Source organism: Bufo gargarizans, chromosome 2, assembly GCF_014858855.1.
Source record: "Bufo gargarizans isolate SCDJY-AF-19 chromosome 2, ASM1485885v1, whole genome shotgun sequence".
NCBI classification, from domain to species: domain Eukaryota; kingdom Metazoa; phylum Chordata; class Amphibia; order Anura; family Bufonidae; genus Bufo; species Bufo gargarizans.
In genome coordinates this window covers 381,619,787-381,636,803 of record NC_058081.1, presented here as the reverse complement: position 1 = coordinate 381,636,803, position 17,017 = coordinate 381,619,787, and positions in this window count along the sequence as shown.

Genomic DNA, 17,017 nt, shown 5'->3' with positions numbered 1-17,017 from the left:
ATTTGTTTGCAGGGGATTTACCTACATGTTGCTGCCTTTTGCAGCCCTCTAGCTCTTTCCTGGGCTGTTTTACAGCCTTTTTAGTGCCGAAAAGTTCGGGTCCCCATTGACTTCAATGGGGTTCGGGTTCGGGACGAAGTTCGGATCGGGTTCGGATCCCGAACCCGAACATTTCCGGGATGTTCGGCCGAACTTCTCGAACCCGAACATCCAGGTGTTCGCTCAACTCTAGCAAAGAGTCATAAAATAACTGGATAAATTCACTACCTTCAAAATTGGGATCTTTTTCAGATAAACTATAGGCATTTTGAGGACTGACAAAAATTCCCTGGGACTTTGATTATGTCTACATTTCAGGGTAAATAAGGCCCTCCTTGCAGCAGTAGCGGACTTATAGGGACCAAATTCAGTTTTTATTTCTGCAACCACATCTGACCAAGAATCCCTACCCATATCTCTAAGGGAATTAAAGAAATACCGGTGTTTTGGTTCGAATACCCAGGTAATAAATTCAAGTTTCTGTATGTCCTTTTCTAAATGTAAAGTTTTCATGGCCTCCTCATATATTTCCAAATGACTTATTATGGAGGGTGAACCCTTTTTTGCAAATTGACCCACAGTTTCCTTGAGAAATTTGATCACTTTAGTAGTGTCTATCATGGGTTGATAAGATCTCTGTACTGAACTTTTAGAGGACCTAGGAGGTGAAATCGGTCTTAATTTAGGAAGAGAATGTTCTCTCAGAGCCATTAATTCTTCCCCATTAAAGGGGTTGTCATATTTACTTTCTGCATCTGATTCCCCCCTGGAATATTTTACCTGCACTCTATTAGAATCCTTAGGCTGTCTGAATTGAAGAGGGTCAAGATCCCGGTTATCTAACTCTGTTTGTAAATTTCTATTGTCCTTATACAACTTTTTACATTCCTCATCTAGATCCACCATAGACAATTGACATTTAGACAATTCATTAGTAGCCTGACTTAATTTCCATTCCAGAGTCCTAATAACTTCTTGCTGTTGACTGTCTCTGTCATTATATTCTGATAATTTAGCAGACCATTGTGCTAATTCACCAGAAACCATGGCCGCCTTATTTTCCATTTCAGATAAATCTTTTTGAAATTTATCAATTTCATATGCCTGTTCAACATTTTTATATTTTGCTTTTTCTAATTGCTTTGCTATTTCAATAACTAAATATACAAATTCAGGCCAAGATTGAAGGATTAATGAATCCTTATCTTTCTTATGTTTAGCTTGGGAAATGTGACAGAGATAATCAGCAAACCGGGATTTATCAGACCAGATATCATCTGCATATTCTACAGCTCTCTTTTCCAATTCAAACCTCCAATCCTTTAACTCTCTCTTAATATTCAACCTGTCATGCATATGACCCAACACAATATATTCAATTAATTCTTGAGTCGTTCTATCATGCATATCAGTCTTTACCACTGCAGCAGCAGCCTGCATGCCTTGGCTAGCCTCGCCATTGTTATCAGACATTTTTTTACTTGTTGCACTACAAGTACCACAATAACTTTATCAAATATATATTTTGCACCCTAAAATTTTGTTTCTATTACAAGCAGATCTCGGTAGGGACCTCCAATTAAATGTCGGAATATTTATGCTGTCTCCGATTGACAGTCTATATGATTTATGTGAATAAATTAAAATCGGTAATAAAGGAGATTCTAACTTATTATCATAAATATCAAGCTAAAACAAGCTCGTGATCTGCGTTGAATTGAAGACAAAACCCAGTTACAGACAAAATATATATGTAATTTATTAATACAATTTATAGTGCAAAATAATATATATAACAAAATTGGCGGTAATAAAATTCAATCAATGATATGCAAAATAGTGGTAAGACAAAAATAATTGAGAACATATATCTATATATACACAATTATGCCTTCTTATAATAATACCCCTCACTTATATAAAAAGTCAATTTAATACTCTAATTCTCTCAGCCGACAAATGTCCGATTAAACCCAAATCTGGTTTATCTTTTATCTATATAAATATATATATATTATCAACCATACTGGTCTAGAACTGAATTCAGTTCCTTGGAGATAATACCGTGTTTTCACTAGTATATTTTTAATCTGTATTGGATTAATTTTCAGGATGATGCTGCAGGTACATCCCAATCTTACTCCAAAACAGATACTATACCCAAAGTATGGTTAATTGAATATATCTATAGATATGTATTATATTAATTAATTATCCTATAAAATATAGGTAAGGTTATACTATACCAAAATGTCAGCTAGCAGAAATCAGTTTCAATGGTTCTAAGATGGCTGCCTCCAATGACTGGCAAGATGGTCAAGATGATGTTCAGAGAGAGAGTCAGATCGACCCTGTCAGCCCATACCATCTTTTTATCCTATCTTAGAAAGGGCTTGGCCAAGTTTTATCATTAACTAGTGACCTCACTTTATAATTAATAGAACCATCCTCTAGGGAAAAATATACCCTAGATCTTTGTTACCCTAACACTAGATGGCACTAGTATTCCATACAAAAAAAATCGAAGCATTCATTTATTTCTCTTATTCATATAGTAGCACTAATGTAATCTAAGGTTTCAGACAAACCTTGAGAAGATCTTAAAGAGACAATGAGTTTTATACTTGGTCAACTAACTTGTGTATCCTTAAGTCTTTTGACCAGACTTGATTAAATCAAAATAAATATGGCTATCTCAATTCATTGTTCTTGGATGAGACAGGGTTTGTTCATGATCACCTGTGTCCACATCCATTCCAGGAAAGAAATAATTAATTTGTGTGTTCCACTGAGACAGATTCTAAACATGACAGAGGAGTTTATACCTCATTTCTAATCTTACAATTGAATATATCTATGAGGACTATACTCTTATATATATACTATATATTCAGCACACCTATTAAAATTGATTATATAAAATCAATCTACTCCTATATTGATTAATATAAAAATCACAAAGAAAGATTAGAGTCTTTCTATTTACTAAAATCATCAGAATTCAAATACATTGTCTTATCTAGGCCATCACATTTCATTAGACCTTGGGATATCTCCTTCTCACAAAACAGACTTAGGTAAACACTTTGGTATATATCGTAAACCTTAGGTTAGCAATTTCAGAGTAAAAAAAAAATCCTGAATTCACTCTGCCTTAAAATAAGACAAAATGGTTGTCCCTTAGGCTCATGTCCATACACTTATATAGGCCTTATAATTATGGACTTTATTCATACTCAATAGTTCTGACAGTTTCAGAAGTGTATGTTTAACCTCACTATCCTCACAATTATCTGCATTGGTTAATATCAGATTTTTCAAAAAATGTTCAACATCAACAGACACCAGTACATCACAATATAAGGACCAGACACAGATCACGTTCACCAAGAAGAGAACAACAATATCAATCATTACCAACACACACATACAATCTGAGGAACAGGTTCAACTACCAACCACAACATCACGAGTCACAACAGAGGATTTGGCCTCCACAGAACAGCAGACAGCCATATACACCCAATTATCTGAGAGAGGCCACCCACAGACAACAACAGAAACTAGACCCAAAAGAAAGATACAGAGATCCCAAAGAAAAAAGAGGGACTTACAACAGACACAGATAGATTCAGAAGCTATAGTGAACCTCAGCTCAGTCGTCTTGACGGAATCTCAGATGAGACTACTGGGCAAGGGGCTTAAATTTGCGCCTACAGCGAGACTGAAAAAATTTGATACGTATGTGGGGATAGAGAAATTTGTGAGGAAACTCTGTTTGAAATTTTTTTTTTTTTTTTAATCTGATATTAACCAATGCAGATAATTGTGAGGATTGTGAGGTTAAACATACACTTCTGAAACCAAAATCACAAAAATTTCCAAGACAGGAGATTAGTGTAGACATTGCTACCTTTAGACGTAATATAGAGACAGATCTGAGAAAGTTGTCGGATAAACAGATGAGGAGAACTAATATGAATATACAAGAGATTAAAGCCTTAAAGGAATTGCAAAAATGTAATGCTCTTACAATTTGCCCCACCGATAAAGGCGGAGCAATTGTTCTCCTAGAAACGAGCAAATATAATGCAGAATGTATGAGACAACTTGCAGATACAACAACTTACAAGAGATTAAAGAAAGATCCAATAGAAGAATTCTCAGAACTATTGAAGCAATACTGCAATAAAGGATTTGAGGACGGACTACTCTCTAAACAGGAATCTGATTTCATTTTGGGGACACAGCAGAGGCTACCCGCCTTCTATTGTTTACCAAAAATACACAAAAGTATGACGGATCCACCAGGCCGCCCTATCATCTCTGGTATAAAGTCCCTGACATCCAATTTGTCCCAATATATTGACCAACTTATTCAACCAACAGTTAAGAACATTCCAGCATATTTTAGAGACACCACCCAGATTGTTCAAATCTTGGAGAATCTTAAGGTGGAGCCACATTAGCTGATTGGGACTTTGGATGTTCAATCACTCTATACCGTGATTGACCATGAACAGGGCATCAATAGTATGAAATCACAACTGAGGAACTTTGGTAAAGAAGAGACAAATAGATTTTTTGGCAGAGGGTGTGAGATATATACTCACACACAATTATTTATATTTTGAGGGGGCTTATTACCTACAGATTCGGGGCACTGCCATGGGCACGAGATTCGCCCCCAGCTATGGCAATCTATTTATGGCACAGTGGGAACAAGAAACCATCATACCCAGGCTGGGATCGGATCTGGTGCTCTGGTAGCGTTACATCGATGACGTTATATTTATCTGGCAGGGAGACATGTTTAGCCTCCATACATTCTTAGAAGAGATCAATAAGAATGAATATAATCTCAAATTTTCATCCAATATTAACCAGGACTATACAGAGTTCCTGGATATACGGATTACTACCCAAATGAATCAATATATCTGCACTATGTTTCAGAAAGAGGTAGCTAAGAATAGCTTTATCCTCTTTTCCAGCTGTCATCTACCATCTTGGCTATTAAATATTCCAACTGGTCAGTTCCGCAGAATTAAAAGGAACTGTACTAGTCCAGCTGGATTTGAGGAGGAGGCTACTAACATGAAAGCAAAATTTCTAGCTAAAGAATATCCAGAGACAGTGGTTGACTGTGTTCTACGAAACGTTAGGAAGATGGACAGGAAGAAGTATATTATAGAATGTCCATGTGCAAAACAATATATTGGCAGGACCAAAAGACCTCTAAAAACTAGGATAGCAGAACATATTAATAATATTAAGAAAGGCTATGACAAACACGTGCTATCTAGACATTTTAAACTAATTCATAATCAAGACCCTAGGAATCTTACCTTCGCAGCTCTTGAACAGATAGAACGACACTGGAGGGGAGGTAACCACATTGCCCGAATGTCTAGGGCCGAGTCAAGACGGATCTTTGAAATCGGCAGTTTGGCCCCGGCTGGGCTAAATGCCGAAATCCTGTGACATTTGATGCAAATATCTACGTAAAAGGAGAACGCAACCAGCTACAACATATATTGACTATGGGTACTGTTCCTGCTGAACCCAAAATTCTATGGTACAAAAAACGCATGAGTGCATAAAAAACCGCAGATGAACCGCACCAATGACGCACCACATAGAAAATTATACATGCAAAATCCAGATCCTCTTAGATCCATTTTGGGATTTGTGCCTGCTGGAAGGAAATTGTTATAAAAAGCCGGCTAGTAAGTCGGTTCCAATAAAGCCACTGAGGAAGAAGGAGGAAAACCTTCGAAACGCGTCTGGCGTGGAGGACATTGGAGCTGACTAAAACCGGACAACTACAAACTACAAAATGTGTTATTTTTGTCCGGATCGAATAAGCGCTTATAAAGAAAAAGGAATTGCGGCCTTGGGTTATCGTGCAGCTACCTAAGGGTGTGACTGAATCACAGGTGGAACATTCATTCCAATCTAGGCAACATAGTTTGCATCCACAGCGTAATACGATCAGCGCTTGGAGTGAGGACTGAAGATTTAAAGACTACCAGACGGGACTATACAGTCGTTCCAAGCGGCAGTAAGACTCACTTACCCTGCTACCTACACCACGTGGGACGCCACGGTGGACGGCAGGACTGAATGTAAGTAAGTCACCACTAATACTGCTACATTTATATTGACTGTTGTAATACGTTACATTGAGACATACCAGACATTGGATAGTCTCTGTTGAAACCTGTTGGACTTTAACCCTGTGATATTTCATAAGAACTGTGTGGATCCAATACTATAAATCTACAAATACTCTACTATAGAAGCAAGTCTATATTTTAGAGCTATTATTAACCAGGGAGACGGACTGCCTATTGCTATTTTTGAGCCTGCTATTTTTAAATCTCCAGAGATACTTGTGGATTTTACACGGCTGTTTGAAGATCAAACTTTGCTAGTCTCCAATCACTTTATACATATATTTTTACTAATGTGCACTTATCCACTGAATTTTTAGTATTACTGATTGTTACTTTTGCCAGCATTTGGTGTCTGTATTTAGATGCATATTGTTGCACTTTTGTATATACCCTGACAAGGGTATTCTACAGTTGCAAGAAAAAGTATGTGAACCCCTTGGAATGATATGGATTTTTGCACAAATTGGTCATAAAATGTGATCTGATGTTCATCTAAGTCACAACAATAGACAATCACAGTCTGCTTAAACTAATAACACACAAACAATTAAATGTTACCATGTTTTTATTGAACACACCATGTAAATATTCACAGTGCAGGTGGAAAAAGTATGTGAACCCCTAGATTAATTACATCTCCAAGAGCTAATTGGAGTGAGGTGTCAGCGAACTTGAGTCCAATCAATGAGATGAGATTGGAGGTGTTGGTTACAGCTGCCCTGCCCTATAAAAAACACACACCAGTACTGGGTTTGCTTTTAGCAAGAAGCATTGCCTGATGTGAATGATGCCTTGCACAAAAGAGCTCTCAGAAGACCTACGATTAAGAAATGTTGACTTGCATAAAGCTGGAAAGGGTTATAAAAGTATCTCCAAAAGCCTTGCTGTTCATCAGTCCATGGTAAAACAAATTGTCTATAAATGGAGAAAGTTCAGCACTGCTGCTACTCTCACTAGGAGTGGCCGTCCTGTAAAGATGACTGCAAGAGCACAGCGCAGACTGCTCAATGAGGTGAAGAAGAATCCTAGAGTGTCAGCCAAAGGCTTATAAAAGTCTATGGCATATGCTAACATCCCTGTTAGCGAATCTGCGATACGTAAAACACTAAACAAGAATGGATTTCATGGGAGGATACCACAGAGGAAGCCACTGCTGTCCCAAAAAAACACATTGCTGCACGTTTACAGTTTGCACAAGAGCACCTGGATGTTCAACAGCAGTACTGGCAAAATATTCTGTGGACAGATGAAACCAAAGTGGAGTTGTTTGGAAGAAACACACAACACTATGTTTGGAGAAAAAGAGGCACAGCACACCAACCTCAAAACCTCATCCCAACTGTGAAGTACGGTGGTGGGGGCATCATGGTTTGGGGCTGCTTTGCTGTGTCAGGGCCTGGACGGATTGCTATCATCAAAGGAAAAATGAATTCCCAAGTTTATCAAGACATTTTGCAGGAGAACTTAAGGCCATCTGTCCACCAGCTGAAGCTCAACAGAAGATGGGTGTTGCAACAGGACAACCCAAAGCATAGAAGTAAATCAACAACAGAATGGCTTAAACAGAAGAAAATACGCCTTCTGGAGTGGCCCAGTCAGAGTCCTGACCTCAACTCAATTGAGATGCTGTGGCATGACCTCAAGAAAGCGATTCACACCAGACATCCCAAGAATATTGCTGAACTGAAACAGTTCTGTAAAGAGGAATGGTCAAGAATTACTCGTGACCGTTGTGCACTTCTGATCTGCAACTACAGGAAATGTTTGGTTGAAGTTATTGCTGCCAAAAGAGGTTCAACCAGTTATTAAATCCAAGGGTTCACATACTTTTCCCACCTGCACTGTGAATGTTTACATGGTGTGTTCAATAAAAACATGGTAACATTTAATTATTTGTGTGTTATTAGTTTAAGCAGACTGTGATTGTCTATTGTTGTGACTTAGATGAAGATCAGATCACAGTTTATGACCAATTTGTGCAGAAATCCATATAATTCCAAAGGGTTCACATACTTTTTCTTGCAACTGTATATTCACGTTTTACTTCTTTATCTTTAGTTTCACATTTCACATATATTTATTTTCTTTGGAGACTGACTCGGTATTCGGTATTCACCACTGCTGTAGCTGATCCATTATATACAGGCAGTTGGAACAGACCTAGGTTCCACACTTGTTCTTTTATCTGGCCGGTTTATCAGGCCTCCTGACCTTCTTACCTTCTCAGCTATATCAGCGGATTGAAGACTTTTTGTATTGTCAATCCTTTTATTAATTTTTATATTTATTATTTTTTAATATTTTTATATCAATTTTATTACTGTAAGAGTTTAATTTTAGATAGGGCATATAATTATATGTACTGCTATTAATCTTTATGAATGGTGATTATTGCTATTAATAAACTAGTGTCGCTTTACCAACTGTGTGGTCCAGGTATAAGAGTGCCCATTCTTTTTATATTACAATTGTTTTTCTGGTGGTCGGGGTACGACATCTGACTGGTGCACCTTGCCATCTTGAATCAGGGGTGAGCCGTCCTTTCCCTTATCTTATCAGTTAAAGAAAGTGACCCAGCATTTCGCCGAATCAGTCACTTATATATGTTGCCCTTCGTTAGGACACCATAAAACTGGTGACAGGTTCCCTTTAAGGAAGTCATGCCTTATGGAAAACATTTGGTGTGTGAATGTATATTTCTGTGTGGTATATTTAGATTTGCAACATATCTTAACCAATGATTTAAATAAAGTGTCATGTATGTGTAAAAGTGTGTCGATATATATGCAGTATATATATATATATATATATATATATATATATATATATATTTATCGTACCATGTATATTTCATTTGGATTATATATATATTTTATGCCGTGTGTATCTCTCTGATTGAATATAGCCTTTAGAAGGTCTAGAAAGTATGGAAGTTGTCTTCCTACTAATTGGATTTCATGAGGAGAGCTGAATGTTATTAGTTAGCCATGTGGACAAGTTAAATATATAAACCCGGATGCCAAATAAAAAGGACCATTGTCCCATTGACCATTATCATGAATTTAAAAAGACAGTAGAAGATAGTGACTCCAACATGTTTAGATTATGGGTAATTAAAATGTCAAGAAGAAACCCTTAATACTTATATATATTTGACAGGTTAAAAAGGTCATGTGAACATATTTATTAGTTATTTAGAATTAATGTTTGAAATTGTTATGTGGTACAACAGTGCCATCTAAAGGTAGATGGACAATAGTATATTATTTTATAACTTGTTTTCTATAGCATATCAAGGGTTAAGATTACATCATAGTAGTATTAATATACATTACACCCTCCTCAGTGGATTGGGAGATCATAATCCAGGAGGAGGGAACGTAAGATATAAGGAAGGATATGTACTGCTGGATAGGAACATAGGGGGATCACATCAAACCATCAGATCAGATCATAAGGAACAGGGTCCTCACAAGAAAGAAAATATCCATAAAGGAAGCTGATCATAAGAAATATATATCAGAAGAAACTTGAATTACATTTTGACTGCTAGAGAATTTTTGAGAACTGATCACACCCGAAACCCTGTTCATCCTTGACCCGGTAACGTATATTTGTACTCACTGATTGTGGTATTAATAAGATATTCCTCTCGGCATATAGTAAAGAGTCCCCATACTGAGGGAACATATAGTGTTAAATACCTACCTAATGCTAGTTATCCTCTTAGCAAAGATGCATATTGCTAATGGGAGATTGGACATCATCTGAGTAGAGGAAAAACTCTTGGGAAATTATATTTCCATAGTATGATTGCTGAGTGGGGTATATCATTTTTTTTTTTGATTGGTCATAAGGAGACAGTGGATCAGTTATGCGTCCAGTATTAATCTGTGTTTATCCTTTTTATGTTCAATTCTGTATGATATACAGTACAGAGCAAAAGTTTGGACACACCTTCTCAGTTTTCTTTATTTTCATGACTATGAAAATTGTAGATTCACACTGAAGGAATCAAAACTATGAATTAACACGTGGAATTATATACATAATAAAAAAAAGTGTGAAACAACTGAAAATATGTCATATTCTAGGTTCTTCAAAGTAGCCACCTTTTGCTTTGATTACTGCTTTGCACACTCTTGACATTCTCTTGATGAGCTTCAAGAGGTAGTCACCTGAAATGGTTTTCACTTCACAGGTGTGCCCTGTCAGGTTTCTTGCCTTATAAATGGGGTTGGGACCATCAGTTGCGTTGTGGAGAAGTCAGGTGGATACACAGCTGATAGTCCTACTGAATAGACTGTCCATCAATAGAGTGGACATCATTACTTTAAGAAATGAAGGTCAGTCAGTCCGAAAAATTGGGAAAACTTTGAAAGTGTCCCCAAGTGCAGTCACAAAAACCATCAAGCGTTACAAAGAAACTGACTCACATGCCTGGAAAAGGAAGACCAAGAGTCACCTCTGCTGCGGAGGATAAGTTCACCAGCCTCAGAAATCGCAGGTTAACAGCAGCTCAGATTAGAGACCAGGCCAATGCCACACAGAGTTCTAGCAGCAGACACATCTCTAGAACAACTGTTAAGAGGAGACTGTGTGAATCAGGCCTTCATGGTAGAATATCTGCTAGGAAACCACTGCTAAGGACAGGCAACAAGCAGAAGAGACTTGTTTGGGCTAAAGAACACAAGGAATGGACATTAGACCAGTGAAAATCTGTGTTTTAGTCTGATGAGTCCAAATTTGAGATCTTTAGTTCCAACCACCGTGTCTTTGTGCGACGCAGAAAAGGTGAACGGATGGACTCTACATGCCTGGTTCCCACCGTGAAGCATGGAGGAGAAGGTGTGATGGTGTGGGGGTGCTTTGCTGGTGACACTGTTGGGGATTCAACAGGACAATGACCCCCAAACACACCTCCAGGCTGTGTAAGGGCTATTTGACCATGAAGGAGAGTGATGGGGTGCTGCGCCAGATGATCTGGCCTCCACAGTCACCAGACCTGAACCCAATCGAGATGGTTTGGGGTGAGCTGGACCGCAGAGTGAAGGCAAAAGGGCCAACAAGTTCTAAGCATCTCTGGGAACTCCTTCAAGACTGTTAGAAGACCATTTCAGGTGACTACCTCTTGAAGCTCATCAAGAGAATGCCAAGAGTGTGCAAAGCAGTAATCAAAGCAAAAGGTAACTAATTTGAAGAACCTAGACTATGACATATTTTCAGTTGTTTCACACTTTTTTGTTATGTATATAATTCCACATGTGTTAATTCATAGTTTTGATGCCTTCAGTGTGAATCTACAATTTTCATAGTCATGAAAATAAAGAAAACTCTTTGAATGAGACGGTGTGTCCAAACTTTTGGTCTGTACTGTATATGCCACTGGTCTTTGGACAATTTCATGCTGGTGAGAAAGCAATAGTGGGTTACACCACCATCTAGTGGTGGTTTGTTGGTACTGCGTCAATTTGTCTATCCATTTAGCTTATGTCTGTTTGTATTGGATTTTCTAATTTATAAGTAAATTATTACATATATTTTTACATAAATATCTGTCCCTTGTTTCACTGATTGCACAAAACGAAATAAGATTTCTTAACAGCCTAGAGGATCCGATCATTTTTATATTTTATTTTTCTAAGATCCTCTCTTTTATATGAAGATTAATTTTATATAGAAGATAATTTGACAATTAGTAAGTGCCTTGTATTAACTTTCTCTACATGATAAATGCCATTGACAACCCCTTTAAATGAGGGTTTAACAAGTATACTTTATTTTACTTTTAATATATTTTTTTCTCTCCAATGTATTCACTGAGGAAAATAAACTGTCAGATGACAGGCAGAATGCAAAAATAAATTCCCCATTAAACGTGTCCTGTCTGATCTAGGAAGAAGTACATCAGCGACTTAAAAAGATTAAAATAGACAAATCGCCAGGACCGGATGGCATACACCCCCGTATCCTAAAGGAATTAAGTAATGTCATAGCCAGACCCTTATTTCTGATATTTGCAGACTCTATACTGACAGGGAATGTCCCACAGGATTGGCGCATGGCAAATGTGGTGCCAATATTCAAAAAGGGGCCAAAAACAGAGCCTGGAAACTATAGGCCGGTAAGTTTAACATCTGTTGTGGGTAAACTGTTTGAAGGTTTTCTGAGGGATGCTATATTAGAGCATCTCAACGGAAATAAGAAAATAACGCCATGTCAGCATGGCTTCGTGAGGGATCGGTCATGTCAAACTAATTTAATCTAGACTTGACAGCGGCGAATCAATGGATGTCGTGTATCTGGACTTCTCCAAAGCATTTGACACTGTACCACATAAAAGGTTAGTATATAAAATGAAAATGCTTGGACTGGGAGAAAACGTCTGTATGTGGGTAAGTAACTGGCTCAGTGATAGAAAACAGAGGGTGGTTATTAACGGTACACACTCAGATTGGGTCACTAGTGGGGTACCTCAGGGGTCAGTATTGGGCCCTATTCTCTTCAATATATTTATTAATGATCTTGTAGAAGGCTTGCATAGTAAAGTATCTATTTTCGCAGATGACACTAAACTGTGTAAAGTAAGTTACACTGATAAGGACAGTATACTACTACAGAGGGATCTGGACAGATTAGAGTCTTGGGCAGATAAGTGCCAGATGAGGTTTAACACTGATAAATGTAAAGTTATGCACATGGGAAGGAAAAATGCAAGTCACCAGTACATACTAAATGGTAAAGCACTCGGTAACACTGACATGGAAAGGGATCTAGGAATTTTAATAAACAGCAAACTAAGCTGCAAAATCCAGTGCCAGGCAGCTGCCAAGGCCAATAAGATAATGGGTTGCATCAGAAGGGACATAGATTCCTGTGATAAGAACATAGTCCTACCACTTTACAAATCGCTAGTCAGACCACACATGGAGTACTGTGTACAGTTCTGGGCTCCTGTAAGCAAGGCAGACATAGCAGAGCTGGAGAAGGTCCAGAGGAGGACATCTAAAGTAATAACTGGAATGGGGCAACTACAGTACCCTGAAAGATTATCAAAATTAGGGCTATTCACTTTAGAAAAAAGACGACTGAGGGGAGATCTAATTAATATATATAAATATATCAGGGGTCAGTACAGAGATCTATCCCATCAGCTATTTATCCCCAGGACTGTGACTGTGACTGTGACGAGGGGACATCCTCTGCGTCTGAAGGAAAGAAGGTTTGTACACAAACATAGAAAAGGATTCTTTACGGTAAGAGCAGTGAGACTATGGAACTCTCTGCCTGAGGAGGTGGTGATGGTGAGTACCATAACGGAATTCAAGAGGAATTCTGGAGTGTAATAATATTACGGCTATAGCTACTAGAGAGGGGTCGTTGATCCAGGGAGGTATTCTGATTGCCTGATTGGAGTCGGGAAGGAATTATTTATTCCCCTAAAGTGGGGAAAATTGGCTTCTACCTCACAGGTTTTTTTTTTGTTTTTTTTCTTCCTCTGGATCAACTTGCAGGATAACAGGCCGAACTAGATGGACAGATGTCTTTTTTCGGCCTTATGTACTATGTTTATACAGAGGTAATAGTGACTCTCCCAGATTACTTCCTGGAGTGGTGCTCTTGTCTAATGTTTTTCATCTAACCACTGATAGAGGTCTAAATGATAAAATAAGAAAATTGACAGGCACTCTATATCTGATTATAAAAGAATATTTATTGTTGGATCTTATACAGAATTTTTATTTTTATTTATTTAATATTGATTGAAGTGGTGGGAAGTATATGGGAGTGTGGAGGGCTTAGTGTTGGTGTGATGGAAAGTGATATGGGTCTTGGGGGTATCGGGAGAAATCTAGGGATGGTCGTGGAGGTGAAAAAAGTGTGGTATATATACGTATAGATTAAAAAAGGTCCAATAGTGTCCAAGAAGTAGGTGTCCGAAAGAAAAAAGTTAAATTTTGTCTAGGAATGTCCCCCCAAAAAATATATATATGTCCAAAATTAGGAATGTCCAGTAATATATATAGGAATGTCCAAAGGTATTATCCAAGGGATGTACAGAAAATGTCCCAAAAATGTATACAAGATTGTCTCAAAATATATAAGAATGGTAATGTATATAAAATATTTAATTGAAAATTGGGGGTAAAAATAAAAATAAGGATAAAATAAGGATAAAAGGATAAAAAACAAGGCTGAGAAAGGATTTGTCCAGTATTGATAAAATCTTTGCAGGTATAAATGGCGAGCGTTAGTGTAGGTAATACTTATCTGCCGTCAGGGGTTAAAGTTTATTGCTGGTGGCGTCCCACACTGCAAATGATAGTACTCACCCTGCGGTCCGAGGTTGATACCTGTTTTGGTGGAACAATAGTTGGTATGAACTTCCCGATGGTTGGTTTTGTCCACACTGTATGCTGCGCGCTCTTTCCTGCTTGTTAGGCGTCTCACGTGATCAGACACATGGTAGTAGGTCATTTGGTTGCTGAGTTTTTGTTCGTATCTCAAACCGCAAAGATTTGTATACTTCGAAAATTCGTAAGCAGGTTTCTTATGTAGTTGCGATAATCCAGGGTCCTTTTAGCAAGGCATGGGTATTGGTGGGTAGTCGTAACATATAATGCCGAATTGCCATACGTGTTTCGAGGTTTTCCTACCTCTTCATCAGTGGCCATATTGGATTTATTTAGACTGCCCTCTTTTATACCCATTTCTTTATTATCCCACCAAAAACCCGGCCTGGATTTTTCTAATTGGATTTAAGTAGTTTGCTTACTGATGTCTTTTTTTCATGCTTTGAAGAGAAGTTGGTTCATTTGTTTTATATTTATACATTTTCTTCTTCTTTTGTTTTATTGTTGGTCTGTATTAATCTTATTTGGAGACTGTTTTCTGAAGGTATTTTCTTATTTAAGTTGTTTTTTGGGATGTCATATTAGTTATTTTGAGTTGGTTGTGTTTTTGTTGCCAGGGGTTGAATGCTTGTGTGTTAATATAGAGGTTAGTGTAAAAAACGCAGATGCGGTTTTGATGCGTTTTTTTGGGGTATATGCGTTTTTTTGTCTAATTATATTTATAGTATAATATGGTGTTTTATTTTTTGGGAATTGAGTTTTTATGTTATGTTTATTTGGCATAAAAACGCAGGTGCGGTTTTAGTGCGTTTTTTTGGGGGCTAATGCGGTTTTTGTTTATTTGTGTTGTTGCCTTCCTCATGAATTTCTGAGGTGTGGGCAGGGTGATATAATGCGGTTGTCCTATTTGGTGGGATTTGGCATGTATTTTTGGGTGGTTGATGGTTTATTGTGTTGGGATAAATAGTTGTCCAACTTCTTATAAACGGTTGGATGGATTGGTAAATATATAGAATGAATAAGGAATGTCTAAAAAATGTATTGGTAGGGGATTGTATATTGAATTGTTGATTAATTTGTGTGTAAATGTGTTTGAGGGGTGGAGTACCCATATCGAGGAACGGACGAGGTGCTGGTAGACAGCCGGACACTCGTCTGTCTGTCAACGTGGGTGGTGGCCCCGGGGATTGGATTTATAGAAAGCCGAATAGTTCAAGTTCTGCATTTAATCCATCTGGTGTTATTGTTTCGAAGTCGTAGATTCTACGTAATTCTTGTCTTGACATTTTGGAATATATGGTCGCCACCTTTCCAACTAATTTCTACTTTTTCGAAGGCAGCAAAAGTCATTAGACTTGCGTCTTTGTTGTGATGAATTTTGTAGTGATTTGATAACGTGTGTTTTTCATAGCCATTTTTGATATTGTTTCTATGTTCTGATATTCTTTTTTTCAGTGATCTTTTGGTCCTTCCTATGTATTGTTTGTTGCAGGGGCATTCGATTATGTAAATTATGTTGGATGTGTCGTATGATAGGAATTTATTTATTTGATAGGTGAATTTATTTGTTTTTGAGGAGATCTCCACGTTTTTTGGGGGGAATTTGGTGTTTTTGCAGTTGTTGCATCGTCCACATCTGTAGAAGCCTTTCAAATTGAACCATTTGTTTTGTGTCTTTTTGTGGTTTTTTATGGTTGGTGTCACTTTTAGTGCTAGATTAGGGGCTTTGGTATAGACAATTTGTGGTGTGCTTGCATTATATCACCCCGCCCAGACCTCATAAATTTATGAGGAAGGCAACAACAACACAAATAAACAAAAAACGCATTAGCCCCCCAAAAAACGCACTAAAACCGCACCTGCGTTTTTATATGCCAAATAAACAGAAGAACATAAAAACTCAATTCCCAAAAAATAAAACACCATATTATACTATAAATCTTCAAAAAAGACCAAAGAAATCACAAAATATCCAAACCCAAGAAAAGACCAACAAAGCATCATAGGAAACAAACAAACATTCTGTCTACATGAAAAACAATCCTACCATCCACAACAATTGCTAATAATTGAATTCCAACACCTTAGAAACTAATATAAAGTATCAGGGGCAAACAGAAAAACCAAAATAACACAATTAGACCACATCTGCGTTTTTTACACTAACCTCTATATTAACACACAAGCATTCAACCCCTGGCAACAAAAACACAACCAACTCAAAATAACCAATATGATTCTAATTAAAAATTTGTGAAATAAAATAACCAATATGACATCCCGAATAACAACTTAAATAAGAAAATGCCTTCAGAAAACCGTCTCCAAATAAGATTAATACAGACCAACAATAAAACAAAAGAAGAAGAAAATGTATAAATATAAAACAAATGAACCAACTTCTTCTCTTCAAAGCATGAAAAAAATACATCAGTAAGCAACCTA